At 42.1% G+C, this 18,904-nt stretch overlaps 1 protein-coding gene across 3 annotated transcripts in view; it reads left to right on the forward strand.

The window, feature by feature from the left end:
* The first annotated feature begins 864 nt into the window (after positions 1-864).
* The window catches only part of ANKRD6 (ankyrin repeat domain 6), a 108,952-nt gene continuing 90,912 nt past the window's right edge, over positions 865-18,904 (forward strand). For all 3 annotated transcript variants that reach the window (XM_049818337.1, XM_049818340.1, XM_049818341.1), the window contains exon 1: positions 865-993. The gene's annotated coding sequence lies outside the window, so the exon portion shown is untranslated. The remainder of the gene's footprint in view (positions 994-18,904) is intronic.

Raw genomic sequence — 18,904 nt, forward strand, 5'->3', positions numbered from 1 at the left:
CAGCCTTCCCGGCCGGCGGCGGGCAGCTCGCCCGGCTGGAGGCCAGCCTGGGGACCGCCACCTGCCTCCGCGCCCGCACTAGCCCAGCCCCGCCCGCCGTCGGCTCCGCTGCCCGCGCCGGTGCCAGGTAGGGGAGGACGGCGGCTCCACGCGCGACCTTCCCCCTTTCCTCGGTGGGGAACGGCTGCGCGGGGGCCGGGAGCCCCGTCCTGTCACGGCCCCGAGGCGGCGGCCCGGGCTTGGCGGGGCGCTGCCCGCCCGCCGCGGCCGCTGGGTGTCGCCCTCGCAGCGGGGACGGCGGCGGCGGCGGCGGCGGCGGCGCCACCTCCGGGGCAGCCCAGCCCGGCGGCGGAGGCGCCGCGGGAGACGGTGGGGCTGTGCCCGGCCCCGCGCCCGACGGGGGAGCGTGCGCCGCGGGGCGGGGGGAGCGCAGGTGAGCGGGGCGCCGCCGGCGCGCGTGGGCCGCCGGGCGCAGACCCGCGCCCACCCGCCGGGTTTGCCTGTGGCTGTGGTGAGGCGGGGGAGCGCGTCGTGGCGGGCGGCGGCGGCGGGCCGGGGCCGGCGGCGGGGGGGGCCGGGGCGGGGGGGGGCGGACAGCCGGTCGCGGAGGTGGCGGGGCTGTGGCGGGGCCGCAGCTGGCTACGGGCCCTGCAAAATCGGTGCTCAGTGCCCGAGTAAAGTGTTTTCTTATTACGGCCCCGGCGTAGGGTCCGGGGAGGGAAGCCCCCCTTTCGTGTACACACGAACTCAACTCTCATGGCTGCCGCGTAGGACCGGGAGCCTGTACCCACTCAGGGGTTTAATCGCAGGTGTGGGGGGTATCAACGAGGAGCCTTGACGCTCGTGTTCCAACTTTTAAGGCCGTGTCTGATGAGAAATGGAAATCCGGCTCAAAGTCATCCTTCCTGTTGTTGACATCACCTGAAAACTCCACTGAAAATATTTCCACTAGTTTACTGCGACCATCCGCTTCCCCTGAGGTCTCAACACCTTGTGAGTATACGCTGGCTGGTGGTAGAGCTCTCTGGTTTTAGAAATCCATGGCTACGGTGTGTAATTGTTCTGCAGTGTTCGTTTTATTGCAAGCATTAATAAAGGGCTTACCATGCCCTGGGGCGTTGTGTGCATTACAGCGTAGGCTGTAGACAGCGCTCTGTTTTTTTAAAAGGCATAACCAATATCTTCGTATTTTTATAATTATGTGTGAAGTGATTATTTGGGTTTCCGTTTGGGATTTCTGCAGTACGCGTGACCAAAAGGACATGTTGCCTGCTACTGAATACATTTCATTCACAGGGAAAACGCTGAGGGGGGTAGAAAGTGTCTTCCTGGCAGGTGGATCAGGGAATCTTCCCCCCCATGAGTTGTTTAAATGAACTTAGAACGGCCTACCAGTGTTAAAGGAGCAATCTCTTGGGAAGATAAGTAAATCTGTCTCTGTTCAAAGATGGAAAAATGTAGCAAAGGCTAAATTCTTATGCAGCATTAGTTAGGCATGGTCCAAATCCTCTAGTAGGACTGTTTGAGTGTATGGCTTATTCTGAGGAGGATGTTATTTACTTAACTTGCTTGCTTTCAATGTGATGAGTCCAGGTACGCAGCTAGTTTTATAACTTATTTTGGCAGGCTCAAGTTCCAAGTATTGTGTAATCTTCGTTCTCTAGATACTCGGAAAACAAAGTGTTTCTGGAGATGTAGGATTACATGCAAGACCTGCATTTGCTTGCAGACCACAAGACATAGCATAATGACACCAATTCAGAAGTTCATAGTAATGTCTGAGCGGAAAATACTAGTTACATCCACTACATGTACCAAAACTAGAGTTGGCTGGCTACAAAAAGTATTAGGCACCTGCCTGTAGATTTCGGTGAGAGGTTAAGCTCTATACAAATCCTTGTTTAGATGCCTGGTATGTAGATCATGTATTCCTGTTTGTGTCAGTGAGGGAACTATTAGTCTGCGAGAGTGGATGGGGATTCTGCAACAGTAGTAATCTCATTGCTTCTCTCCCTGTTGTTTGTTTGAAAAGAAACTGTAATAAAATTCAAAAGTGGCTTTGTGATAGTACTCGGTTGGGAAAGTTTTCACTTTCCCCTACTTCTTGATGTTTACCCAGACAGTGCTATCTACCTCAGGTAGGAAACTGGCTTTGAACACTAGAAATGAAGTGATCAGTAAATGATTGGTAAAAATAAAGTGATCATCCAGGTGCTTTTCTTGAAGGTTTCTGCAGAGCTCTCTTCTTTTTTGGGGAACAGAAACTGTGGGAAGCCAGCTCCGCAAATAGTGCTCCAATGTTTGCTGATATAATGTAGTTGTAGCATGAGTCTTAGCATCCTGCTCTGTCACAGGTAGCATGTTCTGGAGTTCAGGTTGTCAAATTTACTATGTTCTTGGACTTGATGAGATCAATGATATCTTAATAAATCAGGTGATTGTAGGGTATAGTAATGAGCGATTGAGCCTCAAGCTGCATTTCTCCATCTGTCTTAAGCTTCACCTCTGCTTGACTTTCCCAGCGAGTCATTTTGTGATGTTAGAAAAAAAAACCTTGCTGCCCCTTACTCTCTAAATCTGTATAATAGGACTAACAATATTTATCTATTTGGATGGGTGGCGTGACGATGAATGTTTGTAAAGCACTTTTAGGTTCTTAAATTAATTATACCATCTGACAATTATGTTTTATTTATTTATTCTCTTTGGTTTCAGATTTGCAATTCCTCTTTTTCCCTCAACAGTTAAGATGTTGGATGAACTTCCAGAGAACTCATAGTCATATCTTTTCTTAGAGATACATCAGTGCAACATGTCACTAGTGGAAGTATTTTATTTAAAGCCTCAAATGAGGTACCATATTTCAATGGCAAGACTGGCCTAGGGAGATATTTGTCTAAGACACAAATGAATTGTAATTGCTTTGGGCAAATAAAAGAATTGAACTAAGTCATTTTAGCTCATTTTGTTTATTAAGGAATGAAATATGTGACTTCCTAAAAAATCATCCAACCAAAAATAGGATGTGTAGAGCTGCACTTTGGAAAGACCTCAGTCTGTAACAGTATAGCAAGGGGCTAATTTTCTTCCCTGCCTCCTGTCCAGCTATTTTGACCCCCAGAATCTCCAGAATAATTTCTGAATACAGTAATAGCAAATATTCTTGCATACCATCACTAAGACCCTCTAGGAAGAGCTTAGTTACTTCTCTCTTGATTACTCCACTCCCTGTTAGCAGGTGCTGCTGAAGAAGAGTTTGTTATAGTATATTGATAACAGCTGTGTGAGAGAAGTGGAATCCTGAAATCCCCTGTGTCTTGCTGTGACCTTTCACTGAATTATGTGTAATGGCTTCTTTCTGAACTTTTTTTTCTCTTTTGTCTGTATTTGGTTTATCTCATGCTGCCATTCAAAAGACTACTGGGCTTGTGAAGGCAGGTGTTCAAAAGTTAGGAAGAGCCGGAATAAACATGTGTGACTTCCTGGCTTATTTGTTGTGTAGCTTTCAAATGCATCCATGTTGGGATGTTTTCCATGTATTGCTTCCCTGGAGGACATGATTGTACATGATACAGTGATGCTCTGTATCCAGGGGTGGTGCTAGTTTGGCCATACAAGAATTTTTCTTGTTTTCTGGAAAACCCTTGAGGTCCGTTTGCAGATGTGCAGGTCTTGGCAGTGAAGCAGGGAAGGATACTGTTGCTGTGTAGTAGTTTGATACCAGGGTGAAGAATGCTATCAAAAAACAGTGATGAAATGAATAAGTGTCATTTTAGGATATGTTTTTGAGAAGTGTGTGATAAATGTAGCATTAGCTGCACAGGACTGAGATTAAAAGAAATCTAGCACATTACTACTGATAGTTAATCTGGTGTATTGAAAGACGAGGATGTCCTGTGACAACAGTCCTGTTGTGATAAATGAATCTACGTTGGGTGGCCTAACCAATACAGTACAACAACTTGAATTCTTGCGTTACCCAGTTGTGGAGGGGTTGTCTTGGTAGCCCCAATGATGTAGTTCTGATGCAATATTGAGTGCATAGCTAGCTCACAATATGGTGCAGGACTGAAGATTGCTGACTTGTTCTTGCACCATTTTACTTTTGACCCTTTGTCAGTGATCCTGCTGTGTGGCATGAAATTTGAGGTCTTTGCAATCAACAGGAAGACTGTCTTACTGCCAGCACTCACGTGTTCCTGCCTGCTCTTCTGTGGCTCTCTCCTCTCTCTCCTTCCCACTCCCCAGACCCTCTGCAGGTCCTCCAAACCCTAGCTGCCTCTCGGCCAAGCCACGGCTGTGGGGGAAGCTGGCTGTGATTAGGGATGGGATTTGGGCACATCTGTGGGAAGTGGTGGTTGGAAGTATCTGGTGTGGATGCCAGGTGGAGGGTACTGGGGTTATGGGGTAGCTGGGGTATGATGTGCTGAGCGTGGGCACCCTAGCAGGTTTGCCTTAATCCTGAAGAAAAATGTATTTGGCCCTATGTCAGAAGCCTAAGCTTTTTTATCTTATGTTGCATATATGCATGTGTGGAGTACTCATCAAATAATGAAATCATACCTCCTTCAAATCCTGGTTTAAAACAAGCTGCTTCTAACAGTCTATCCCTTACTTTCCTTCTCTCTCTCCTGACTTGCCTTCTTCCCCACCTAAACGCCATTCGTTTTTGTGAAGTGAGCCACTGAAGATAAAGTTTTTGGGTGCATGACATGGCATGGTGCTAGACAAAAGCATTTTCGTTTGGATTGTGGAAAATGCATTTGGATTTGATGGAAGTTAATTCCATGAGAGCATGCATCTTCATTGTGTCCTCATTGCAGTGGGATCGTTTTCTTTTCCAGTTTGAGATGCCAATTGCTTTAAGCCAGTCAGGAATATCTTCTGTTGGTTTTAACAGCATCTGCAGTGTGACATCTTGGCAAGACCTGTTGCTAGTCTATTTATATTGTGCTGATATACTTCTAAGTCAAAATTCCCTGAGTTGTCTCAGATGGGTCAGTCACTGAGGAAAAGTGCCAGCTTTATAAAAGCACCATGAATGTATGGTAATCTTTTATCACTTCAATCATTCTAGGTGTGTTTTACTTTTATGAGGACTTTGATGTCTATACTTGCACTACAGTTGCAGAAATTGCAGCTGGTTAACACGTCTTGAGCAGGACATGTTCTTTTCACCATATCACTACTGTCACAAATAATTGCACTAATATCTGCAAGACATACCCATTGCTTAAGTCAGTTCATTAGTACATTGTAAAGCTTACATATGAGTAATTTTCCTTCATTTTCTTTCTGACCACTTTTGTGATTAGGCTGTGTCTGGCTGAAGTCTTTTGAGAGGATTTAGGGATGCGGGGACGGGGGTTGTGTTTCTTCTGGCTGTGGAATTATCTGCCTACCATCTGCAGTCTTTCATTGACATTATTGTTCTGGTTTAAATCCAGATTTTGAAAGTACAGCACTTTCTTATCATTTTGTTTTTTCCAGACTTTACAGCAGCTTCTGAATGCTTGCAAGTATGGGTTTTTTCATAGCTTTTCGCAGCTTCTGTGTAAAATCAGGCCACGCTCTTTCCATGTGCTCTTTTTTTCTCTAAATAGAAGTGGTATTGGTCTTAAATCTTTACATTCTTCCTCTTTTGTTATAATGTGATGTAAGTTCAGCCTTTGACTAGCCCCCAAGATCTAAAATTTGCATGTATGGAAGCACAAGAATTTTGGATAGATTCTGTTGGCAACAAAACTGCTGAAGTATGTCTTCAGTGGTACGTTTTTTCATTGAAGAGTGCTGGATGATGGAGTTGCAGACAGACATCACAGCAGATGCTGACCAGCTTGTTTTTTCATTTCAGAGTCTGAAGCTAGTTAGAATAAGAATAAATGTTATGCTTTAACTTGTTTCATGTTATCATTTTTGTGTGCTGTCATATGGTGCCCTACAGGTAAATATGAGTCTCTGCCCAAAAAACTTGGTAGCATGGAAAAAGCTCAGAGGCAAGATGTAGTTGGAAATTGTTTTTCCTCCCGCCCCTGTGTTCGTTGCCTGCAACTTTCACAGTTTTAAGTTCTCTTGGAGATGCTGAAATCCGGTCTCTGGAGTTGTCAGGATTATGTCAGATGCCCTCCCAGAAAAGAGGTTGTGGAGGATCACATGTTCCAGCCCTTGAACAGACATAAATTTGCTTCAGCACAGGAGGTGGTGCCCCAGTTTTAATGTGTGATGATTTCTTCCAGAGGCGTGCTAGGTTCCTCCAGGAACAGCTGTTCAGTAGGGTTGACTGCCCTGCATTAGTGCAGCTCTGATTTAAGTCTATCAATATGAATTGGAGACTCTAGTGTGGTGTAAGCTGAAGCATGAATTTAAAGTACAGTATTTTATTAATGAACAATCAGCTGCTAAGTTGTATTCTTTTGTTTCACCGTAAGATTACACTTAACCAGTTTGGGGAAGCCCGGGTTTAAGAAATCCTGACCTGGCATGCACTGGGGGAGGCCGCCATCCATTTCACTTTCTCTGATGTCTTGATGGGCAAGTGGAGACGCCTCTGCAGATGGATAGCTTAGTTACTGGTATGCCTGATAAAGCAGAACTGGATTTGGTGTGAGCGAGGACAGCTCAGTCAAGAGAGGGCATTGATGTTAGCTGCCTTAGTTGCTACTAGCCTCCAAATAAGCAAGAGCAAATCTAATTTATTTAAATCTAATAACACAAAGAGTTTTCAAAGACTTACCAAGTGATATAGATGCTTTTGAAATAGCTTGGAAAAACAGTGCCTAAAGTTAGCTGCTTCTCTGTGTGGCCATCTTCATGAATCACATTATTTCAGTCAACTTGAAGGCAGGGAGAGGTGGACATCTCTCGCTTACTAGGATGGGACTGCCCGTCCAGGGAGATATCTTTCAGTTCTTTGTCCAGCAGTTCTGGTGGACTGAACTTTGTGCAGTTCTGGTGGCCAGTGGCTGAGCAAGTCACCTGCCTGCAGGTATGATGAGCCTGGTTTGGAAGTGTAGGTGAACGCTTCCATGGTCAGTCTGGCTAATTCTCACCTGTTACATAGGCTGCATTTCATTTGCAGGGACAGATGGCATATATTGCCCTTAATGCCTTTTACTCTTTTTAAGGCATCCATGTCAGTGACTCTCTCAAGATGAGGAAGGAACATGAGCGAGTGGGAAACAGGCTGAGAAAACCAGAGGAAGGCTAGGAAAACCCCAGCTTGAAAATTGCTTTATGAGGAGAAGAGGCATTTCTTCTCACTTGTTTTGAGCCTGAGATCTGCTGGTTTAATCTGATGCCTTCTAGTATTTCTGCAACCTGATTTTTCTCTACTTAATTATGTCCTGCCTTTGGCTTATGTTACCCTTCCTTGAAACTTTTCTAGTTTTGCTAAATCTTTTCTGAGAAGAGAGGGCCAGAGTTACAACTTCCAGGATGCAGTTGAACTTTTTAGACAGTTGAATAAAGGTGCTTTTAGTTGTATTCTCTGCAGTAATAATTTTTAGCACTCTCCCTGCTTTTTAACTGTGCTAATGCTTTCATAAGAACAATCCACTATAAATCCAAGATCTCATTCCTGAATCATCCAGACCCCATCATTAAGCATATGAAGTTGAGCTGGTTTTTCCCGCCATGAATACCAGTCTGTGTTTAAATGGTATTGAATTCTGCCATCTGCTTTACTGGCGGGTTATTTGGTGTTATTAAGTCCTCCTGTATCTCTTTGCAGCCAGCACTTGCCTTTATCCAGAATAATGTAGTATTATCAGTGAGATCTGTCATTTAACTGTTGTAATCTTTCCCTGTCGCCTGTGATTCGTTAGTGGGTATGTTGAACACAATATATTCTTAATGCAGATGGCCGTGGGGCTGCAGTTAGTGCCCCTCCACTATGAAGACTGACTGCTTTTTCCTTGTACCATTAAATAAATGGTACAAGCTGGTTCTCTATACAGATGAGGACTTTTCCCATAGCTGCCTAGTTTTTACAATATTGGGTTTTTTTAAATTTTTTTTTTAAGCAGCCTTCCTTTCTTTGAGGGGAATCTTTGGGGATTGCGCATGAGTTAGCATGGGTTGAGGAATAACTTTACATCAGCAAAGCTGTGGTAATAGGCTATGTGCAAACTTACCACAAATGTGAAGTAGCTTAATTTAAACATCTCTCTTGTGTCCAAACAATCAGCATTCAGCTCTAAGTAGTCTACATTACAATCACATCCCAGCTTGCTTCATAAAATTTTAAGTTTTGGTATTCTGTTTGGGATTTGGTTTTGGTCAGAGTGCCCTGTGTGAATTTGTTTGACACGTCTCAAATAAAAAAAATATTTAGAGTAACTCACTTCTGCTTCTTGTTCTTCCTACTTGTCAGACCAGGTTGACTGTTTCTACATTTAGGCTTCCCTTGCTTATTCAGAAAGTATCTAGTCCTTTCTCGATGAGGATTTTAGACTTTGTTTATCTGGAAGCAAGACGGCACCTGACGTGAAAAGTGAACGGCAGAATTAAAAGAGTGGTATGAATATTTGCACCAAGTAGCATGCCACACCAGTAAGTTGAAGTTGAAGCAGAATTCGTAGGTATAAGCTCTGGTCCTTGGCAGAGTTTCTTAATTGAAAGAAACTATTTTTAAAAATTATTCCCAGATTCATTGTGTGCCTACAGGAGTAACTTAAGTAGAAAAACAACAAAGCCCAACTTTTTTCTGCCTCCTCTCAGTTCCCCTTTATCCCTGCCCGCCAACACATGTGCTTGACAAGTTTAAAATCGAACTTCTAGCTTCCACACTCCATTACTCTTTCAGAGAACTTAGCCTTTCATGTCTATAACTGTGCAGACATACAAATGAAGATGTTGCTGCTTCAGTTATTAGAATCATGTCAGGTTTTTCTTCTTTTTGTTTTTAATCCTCAAAGTGGAACACTTGGCACGGAAGCTAGAAGCATGTTTTATTCAAAATCTATAATCCAGAATTTGGATGTACATATTTCCAGCTTTTAAGAATAATTATTTTTGAAATATTGTATTAATATGAATTTGTTTATGTATCATACATGGTTTTGTATATCCAGCAAGTATCTGAATATAATTACATGGGATGAGCTGGTTTTGGTAGCATACAGGCAAACCAAGAAAACAGGTAGTGATGCATTCAGTAGAACTGAATACAGCACTTTTTAAAAAAACATATTAAAGGTTTATTTGTTCTCCTTCTCATAATTTGAAATTAAGACTCTCCTTGACTAAGGTGAAATAAGTGTTGAACGACTTGTTAAGCTGTGGTGTATAAAGCCAGTTTTACCTGGGACCTTGTCTCAGTGTTTCCCAGAGATGGAACAAAGAGTGTCAGTGAAATGGAGATCTTGCTCTGTCTTTCAGTCCTCTGTAGCTCTCATGAAACACGCAGTTACTCTGCCTTGGTGGAAAAAACACTAAATGCACTTTGCAAGTAAGCTAAGCCAGGGAGGGTTAGCAGAGTAGAGTGATACTGCGATGGAATTTCTCAGCACACTATTAAATGTGTGCTACAGTGTTTCACGTTAAGATGATGGATTTTCCTATCATTCTAGGGAGCTGTATACTGTCATTCTCCCCAGAATACTAAGATTTTGAAATGCATTAACCATACAGGCAGTGTCTTGCTCTGATTGTTATTGATAAATTCACATTTTAAATTTTAATATAGCAGGCAAGCATCTGTTGCATGTCTGTGCTTTTTACTTGTAAAAAACAAACAGAACCTTACTTGATTAGTTCTCATGCTTCAGCTTTTGAGTATGAATATTCACTCTTCTTCTAACAGAGAAGTTTCTTATGGTTTGTGTATCTTAAACTTACTAGTTCTCCAAATATATGTGGTCTTTTGAGAAAAACAGGATAGTGCAAAAGTGTCTGTAATGCAAAAGTTAGCAGATTTTACCTAGTACCATTAAAAAATCCCTTCTAATATGCTCTGTAAATGGGATTTTCAGGCCTTGCTTAATTGAAGATCAAGAATAAAATGATACTAAAATAATTACTCTTCTTTTAAAAAAATTCTCTTGGTTATACTTTAATAACAGTATTGCCCATAGAGAGGTAATTATCAACAACTTGTGTGTAGTAAAATTATAATTAGTTTACTGTATTAAATCTCAGAAGTGTAGACCTGAAAAACAAAACCTTCAACTAGTCTTTGCATTATTAGCTAGTTTAAAGATGGATGCCTATTATCCTGGGCTTTTTTAAAATTAATTTTTATGCTGTATTTTGTAACAGTAATGCTGGATCAAAACCTGATTTCCCTGTGTGTGTGACTGATCTCATTTAATTCAGTGACTGTTTATGTGAATAAGACTCAAAGAATGTGGCTTTGTATGAAAAACATCTTCCCAGAGGGAGCTATAGAGGGCTTACACTTAATATAAAAAACCTCCAAATAAACAAACAAACAAAAAGGAAACCGATGTTTGTGTTTCCTTGTCTCGTATAATAATTTTCAGTGAAGTTTCATATTGCATGAAATTAAATCTGTAGCCAAGATGATATGATATTGGACAATTTTTATAATTCAGCATGCAGGTCTGTGCTGTTGAAACAATAGGCTGAGTGTTTTAAGGTGCAGATAGCCTGACTAAAATAACGTGTGTTGCAAAAGAAGTTGCAGTGCATTTTCAATAGAGAACGTTCAGCAGGGAGATACTTGTCAACTCTGCATGGTATGTTACAATCATGGGAGTAGCTAACAAGATAAAGAAAATCTCAGCTTTCTTTCTGTTTACAAAACTGGCCTTTCAGGAAGGACTGGAAAACAAGAATACAAATATATAATATGCTTGCCTTCTCTTTCTTCCTCTCCTTTCTGCCTCCCTGTATTGAGCCAAAAATAAGTGGGAAGACTAACCGTAAGAAAACATTAGTAGCGTAAGTCCTCCTCTTCCTTATTTTTCTCTGTTTTATACGCTATCGAGAGCTGATGGTTGTGTGGCAACGGAGCTCCTGTGATAAGGTATGATTCAGTCCTGTAGTGCCGACAGAGCAAAACTGTGGTGTAACTCTTAATCATGTTGCAGTAGCCACAAGTCCAGCGAAGGATTGGCATAGGTCATGAGTGAAGTTTGATCTTGTTGGCACTGAAATGCCAACACGTTTTATTTATTTATTATTTATTTATTTACTTATTTATTATTATGGCCATATTAGGCCACTCTTGTGGTTTTAAGGTAATGAAGATATCCTCAACCTTTTCTCCATTTCATTTTCCCATGCAAAATTCCTCTTCATCTTGTGCCACTTCCAAAAGCTTCTCTGTATTGTTCTCACCTTTATCTTCTCCCCTCTTTGTCCTAGACATACTCTTGCATCCTTGATCTGAGAATCATCTTTTTCTTTGATCTGTTCCTCATCCCTTACAAATCTCCTGTTGTTTTTCTAGTTGTGCTCCCGACAGTGGTTAATGAGTGCTGAGTCATCACTTTGAACCCAGACGAGCTATGAATAGGGAAAAAGGTAGTTTAACAAACCTTTAAAACAGAATTTGTGAGTGAAAAAGGATCTGTGGCCCTCTCCCATACTCTTCCAGGTGCTCTTTAACAGATTGGTTGTTGTGACAAGTCTTCTGAGGCTTTTTAAAAGCTCTGTGTTTGGGATTTTCTTCCTCACCCTCTCTTCTAGGATTTATCTGTCTGTTTGCAATCTCATTTTTTCTGCTTTCACTTCAATTTTAGTAACGTTTGGGTCTTGGAGCATATTTTTCCATCTCTGACTTCTTTCATCTCTGTCTACTCCATCAGCAGCAGCTCATGGACTTTTCTGGTTGTGCTTCCAGTCCTTAGCAGTGCAGTGTTTTTTTGATAACACTGGTCTACTGTGTTCCTTGGTAGGAGTGATGGTGAAGCATCTGCTTTCCACCGATACTCTGTAATTACCTAGGGGTAAAGCTATGCTGTTCCTTTCTGTTGTGGGAAAGGCTTCAGAAAACCTTCAGACTGATACAGGACATAAAACACGCATATGTTCCCTCCCTGTAATTTGCAAGTCTCATGCATGTGCTTTGCAGACTTTTTGAAAAGATATGTTTCTCCTGGTTCATGACAACCACCCTGATGGGTGATTTGCTACACCAAAGCAGATTATTCACTGACTTAAAAAATAAGAGTGAACTGATTTTTCAGGTAGTAATTGCCAAGTTTATCTCTCTGTATATGATAATTCCCATGGTGGTATTCTGTCTTTGCAGCTTTAGCGATAAACCCTGTTGCGGTTTTAATTCTTCTTCTTCTTTGCATTAACTGTATTATCTTTTTGTTTCAGTAATAAAACCTTTAGGAACTACAAATCCAAATGTAACCCTGTTGTACTTATCACGGTCATGGCAGTCACTGTTAGGTCCTTCAGGCCGATGCATTAAAAAACTCACTGGCAAAACGAATGTATAAGAGGAGCAGAATCATGGAGTTTCAGAATAATGCCCCTGTTCTCGACTACCTGTGTTTATTTTACAACTTGTAAAGTACCAACAAGAACATTGTGCAAGACAGATCTGAGTATCACAGCATTGCATCCTTGGATATCAACAGCTGATGAGGAAAATGAACTTTGATATGCCTATTAGAATTATTTAGTTGTGTTTGCTGCAGAGAAATTGCCTTACTTTGGGTTGGGTCAGATATCCTCAGACATGCATGGAGGAGAACATTGCTGCTGTACCATTTCTCCTTCAATACTTAAACAGCTTAGGACGAATTGAGGGAGTGGTTCAGGCTATGTATGGGAACACTCTTGGTTCAGGCTATGTACGGGAACACTCTCGTCTGGTCCTTGTCTCGTCTGGTGTGTCTTTGTTTTGTCATGAGAATAAATGCTTGAATATATCTTTACAAATTTCTGATTTCTAACATAGCTACCCAGTTTATTCATCTTTATATGCTTTACTAAAAATCATAATCTGTATTGTGTAAGTCACTGAATGTATTTTAGATGGATCACGGAATCACAGAGTGGTTGGGGTTAGAAGGGACCTTTGGAGGTCTGGGAGGGCCACCTAGAGCCGGTTGCCCGGGTTACTTAGTTTCTTTGCAGAGTTTTTGTATTGGGGTTATATATCTAAATGTTTGAATGTTCTGTATCTTAAAAGGAACTAATGCACCCCCGCATCTTAAGGCTCTGTAGTGCTTTAGAAGGATATCTTAACCTCTTTTGGGTTGAAAAATGATTGCCAGTTTTGCAATAAACAGTGCTACATTAGGCAAGATCATATGTCAATTCTGGTACTGTACACTCCATAAAAATTGCAGATAATGAGTACATAGATGGCTTGATTTAACAGACTGGTTCATAAGCATGGCTGAGAAGGATGGAGCTGGAGGAGGGTGGGGGAGAGATTTGTCTCAAGAAGTAATTCTACAGGCAAGGTATGGGGTTTTGTGGTTTAGGGTGTTACTTAATACTTGATATCTGAAGTATTTGAATGTGAAGGAGTTGGAAAGGACTGAGACTTTGGCGAACAATTTCAGCTTTGCTGACCCCGTGCAGAAGGTGTAACAAGAGCAGGCATGGCATGAGATGGGTCAGTGCAGCCAAAGGCCTTTTGCAGATAATTTGTCAAACCCCTGTCAGCAAGGTTATTCACCCGATGCTGGGACTGTCTTCAGAAGTAAGTGTGTATTGCATAAACTAAACTTATTCCTGGACTCTCAGGTTGTAACACCTGCGTCAGCAAATGTGTCCTACTAATGTACTCAGCCCGGTGCGTTTTGATGAAGCAAAGATCTTGTACCAAAACACTGCTGCTGTCATTGTTGTGCAGTTTGTCCCAGCACACGCCTTTTCTCAAGCGTAACCCCTCCTTCTCCCCTCAAAATCTGCAATTGTAAAGATCCTACTGGCATGTCAGCACAGGTCTTCAGAGAACCCGTGGGGCATTTTTAATGAGAATAGCTTTAGAATTCCTGGCTTGATTTATGAAGAAAAGAAAAAAACCCAAACCCAGAAACAGTATCCTCTTACCTATTAAAATGTTTGCCTTCTACTTACTGGTGATATCAGCTTAACTTTTGCAGATGCCAATTGAATAACCAAATGTTTACCTGTTTTCCACTTAGAAGTATAGACTCTTTTCTCTGCTTAAATGCAATACAATTCCAGAGAGAGAGAAGTGGAAAGGTAAAGAACTAGAGAGGTCTTTGTTCTAAATTATGAATGAAATAAACATTCAGGACTTCAGCATTGGATGTTTGCTGCAAGATTTTCCTGTAACTTGTCTGTGAAAAATAAAGCTGAAAATATTTTTAGCAGTTTTGGTGTACTGTTCTAAGGTGGTTTTTGTAACTTGTATGAAGTGAGACAAACAAGGCAACAGGTCTTTGCTTTTAGTTCCCATTCATCAACCCAGCTGTGTTAATGTATGCATTTCATTTTTTGTTTGTTTTTGAGAAAGACTTTACATTACAGCCACAGAAATAAGGCAAGTACAATCATGCTGCATTATTTATATTAATACATTCATAATTATAATTCATATTCATAATCATAATCATATTTACAGGTATAGAAAACCACTCCAGCCCATGCCGAGGACACCAATTACAACAGGTGCCCTAAGTCTTACCTGCATCTACATTGCCTTGCAGAAAGTGCCAAACCTGTTCTCATTTTGCTGCACCCAGCCAGTAGACATAATTTCTCACTGTTCAGTAACACCCCCCGCCCCCCAAAAAAAAGCTTGACTCCCAACATTCCTCTCATGTCTTAAAAATATTTGTGTAAGTCCTTGGCAAGAAGCTGACTCTGTTCCCCACCACTAGCCAGTCTGCTTCTGCTGCCTTGTATGCCTATTTCTTCCAGCACTTATTCCTGTAGTTCAAGTACCGGAGGAGGTGTGTACTGTGGTTTTAAGCACCCTGAATACAAGTCCTGTGGATCGTTAACATAGGCAAGTAGTATGAGAGAATGTACAGGCATGGGGTGCTGCTGGATATTTGGTTTTCCGTGGCTTTTATTTAAAACGGAAATTAAACATGAAAAACTGTAAGAAAAGAACGCTGCACTGTAAACCTTAAAGACGTCATCGTGTGTATGTTACTCTGTGGGAGACATGCCTTGTGTGGGGCACAGGACAAGCAGTGACTGGGCAGGGCTCAGGAGAGGTAAGAGTATGCTTTTGTGTGGAAGCCGTGACCTGGAACCCAAGAGCAGGCTTGCGCCATCGGGAACAACGGTTGACTAATTCTGGCATATGATTTGCTTTTCAGCTTTAGCGTTATATTAACTCCTTCAGGGCAAATGTGTTCCTTTGATTTCTTACTGCGCTCCCAAACCGACACATTCATCAAAACCAGGATCGTTTTCTGTACGTCTGTTTCTTTTACTGTACTCTGTTGCATGAATTTACACTGCACATAAATCTGGAAAAAATGTGTTTCAGGATTTTTGTTTCCTCATGTTAATACCTATTACTGTAGTACTATACCAAAGCGTTAGATCTCTGGGGAAATTTCTTTGCACTATACTAATGATGGTCAGTTCACATCAGTTTAAATCCAGGGAATGGAATAATGACAAGATTTTGTCCCTCATCTGATCCTGAGCAGAATTGCCTCTGGCAGTACAGAGAAGGTATTCTTTGAGAGGATACTGGCACTCTGTTGCAAAGGCTGCCCAGATGCCAGGTCCAATACTGGATTAAGAAATGTCCTGCTCCTGTTGGTTCTGCAGACTTTGTTTCAATCTCTTAATTGGTTTTTGTAAGCTTTGAATCAGAGCAAGCAAGAGCAATATTCTTCCCATAATAATGACGGTAAAACCTCCTGAAACTTCTGAAGTGAATTCACGTGTATCCTCATCCTAGCAGGTCTGTTAGTAAATCAACATGCAGTCTAGCAAGGAGGAAACTTTTCAAGTAGAACTTTTCCTAAGCAGATGAAAATACAGATCTGTAGGTCTCAGTTGCCAAATCTGGTTAATATAAAATCTCAAATGCCTTATAAGAGAACAGCTATAAACCTGTTGATGTAAAATTGCAAGTATTAGTCTTTTGTGTAAATAGTTTGTCAACATTACTGGAGGTACCAAAGCAGAAAAAATAGAAAGAAAACTGTGCTCACCAAGGGGACAGTCCTGCTCTGCTTGATGGTTCTGGCAGAAATTGTGTTTGCTAGGACAGGAGCAGGATCGATTTCAGATTCTTCATTTCTTTAGCCTTTGCTGCTTCCTGCTGAACTACCTTTTTTTTTTTTTTTTTTTTTTAAGTAGCCTGAAACACATTCCAGAAATGTCTGTGTGAGGGAGAAGAGTAAGAGTGCCAAGGCTGCTGATGAATAAGAGACTTTGTGATGAATCTTGTAAAATTGGATCTTTTCATTCAGAGAATGGTTATCCATTACCGAGTCTTTTGTTGCCTTCTTTTGAGACAGAGGGGAGAGGAGGAGATGTTAAGTGTTGTCCTTCACTTCCCTCTAGCCTACCTGAATTAAGACAGGGGTGAATTGCTTTGACTGGGGGGGGCGGGGGGGGGGGGTAGGAATGCAGAGGAAGTTGATTCACTCTGTTAAATCTGAAGATGCAGCAATGGTATTACTTCACTTCTAAAACTAACCAGTTTTGGGAAATTTAAATTTACATTGAAAATTTGATTTGAACTATGTTGATCTGGGCTGAGAGATGATAATGAAAACTTTCAGTTTTAAAATCACTATTTTTTAAATAGACATTCAGGTCTTGTTGACTCCCAGTCCCTTGGAATAAATCCCTCTTGAAGTTGAGTGGTTTTTTCAGTTCTAAACTATTTCGCAACAGTGTTGTTATTCTAAGATTTGTTTTGTTAATACATCAACTTGGAGCTTCCTACAAGGTGAATTTGAATTGCATGCGTATTTTATCCAGGCTATGTCAGAATCCCAAACGTACAATTTTTCCTTGCTGAACATACCATATTTCTTACAGTTTTCCTGGTAATAACAGCTGGAGAACAACTATGGCAGTTTCTAACTTAACTAGGTGACATGTAGCGTGTGGTCAGGGCTGGAGCAGATGTGTCCCAGGAGTACACCTTGGTAAAATTATCCGTCACACCTCAGATGATAGTATCAGATTACTAATAGGTAATAATTAATATGTAAACATAGATGTGTGAGCTGTCACTTCAAGAAGGGCACCTGAAGCAGTGGAGGAACTGTACAAAGGAGCTGCCTGTAGTTTGCCAGGTTAAGGAGTCCTTGCTTGTGAAAGCTTGCAGTTAGCAGAGTTGAGTCTCATAAACTTGTCTTTAAACCTTAGCTCTTCATTAGGTATGACAGTGTATCAGGCAAATGTCTTTGGAATGAATCCATTATCTGAAACTCCTGTGGTGCTTGTTAACTTAAACACTTCGCGAGAGAAGTGCCTTTTAATAGTTCAGTACTTTTGCCCCTTCAATTATTGCAAGAGCTCCTGTTGTGTCCGTTTGTGATGTTTCCTTCTCTCCAAGCTGAAGCGTGCAGCTCTGTTGCAGCAAACACTGCAGCGTCCTTTCAGCATTGCTGCCAGAGCCGTCAGTCTCTAGCTTCAAGGGAGCTGCCCTGTCTCCACAGATTGCTTCCAGCTTTTTGTGTTGGCTGCCGGTGCATTGGCTTGGCAGTCACAGTCATCTGGAAGAGCTTTTTAGAAGACTCTAATCCTTATTTCGTATAAAAATCTTCTGGGCAAAATGTCTAACTTGGGAATTAGGCTGCTGCTTTCCATGCTGCATCCAGGTTCTGTGTTTGACTTCTTTGTAATGTACGAGGGGTTTGGCTGGGAAGACTGTGCTGCCTCTCTGTGCTACTTGTCCCTCTGAACAGTTACAGCAGCCGGCATCCCTTCAGATCTTAGGGGGAGACCTCGTAACACAGTGGCAAACACCTGAATCTTTTGAGTGCTGGGGGAACGTGCCTGGGCAGGGCGCTTGTTGGGGACTGTAGCAAGACACGTGGCTTGATGGGACCTCCGTCTCTCCTTTTCCCTCCCTCCCCAAGCAAGAAAGGAGAGAAACCATAAGGAAGCACAAAAGGATTCAAAGGCAAGGCAGCCTCTTCTCCCCATACCTGTGAGGGTAGCACCCGATAGCCCATGCCACCAGCTATACCTAATGCCGAGGTGCACTGATGCCTTTTCCCTTCTCCCTGCGTACCGAAGATGTCAGATGCACTCTCTGCCCTCCCTGATGGTTTTGTTGTGGCAGGGCATACCAGGAACGTAGTCCCTCTGAAGAGCTCTCCACGTTTATGGGGATAGTGCAGGTCTGCCAGGCTCACGCAGCACAGATGAATAAGTAGTATATGGTGAACCTGCTCCTGATTTCTAGCCTTATGGTTTTCTGCATGAAACCTTGTAGACTGATGTGGAGGGGAGAAGACAAGCATGTTCCTCTTCAGAATGCTTCCTGTGACTAGTTTTACCTTCCACCCTGCAAAAGCTGGTATGACAGGCGTAAAGTATTTTTAAGGGAATGAATAACCTGTCATAAACCAGCATTGCTTCTTTTGCTTATTTGAGAGAAATTGTTAAGAAGTCTATTCTAGCTGGGGAGCACAGCACTGGCTTCTTGGGAGGCAGATAGCAGATCACTGCAGAAAACAGAGCTGTAAACATATGGTTCCCTGCAAGTGTGCCAAGATACCCTTTTCTCATGTGCCAGCAAGTGACAGTCTCCCCTCCCAGCAAGGGGACTCCTTCGGTCTTAATCAAATGTTTAACATTACTGTAAAAGTGAATCTCTGTTCTTGAGGCAAGATGGAGGAACTGGTATCCTTAGTTCTTTTCAGACCTTTCCCTGTTTTGTTATGGGATCATAGAAAACATCGCTTCAAGTCAGAAAATACTGAATATTGTGAAAATTGCAGTGTGTACTTGCCCAAGAAAAGTTACAGCTGTATATTGCACTTCCTGCAGAATAGCATGGAGGGGAGGA

The sequence above is a fragment of the Accipiter gentilis genome, chromosome 15 (genome assembly GCF_929443795.1).
Source record: "Accipiter gentilis chromosome 15, bAccGen1.1, whole genome shotgun sequence".
Taxonomy (NCBI): Eukaryota; Metazoa; Chordata; class Aves; order Accipitriformes; family Accipitridae; genus Astur; species Astur gentilis.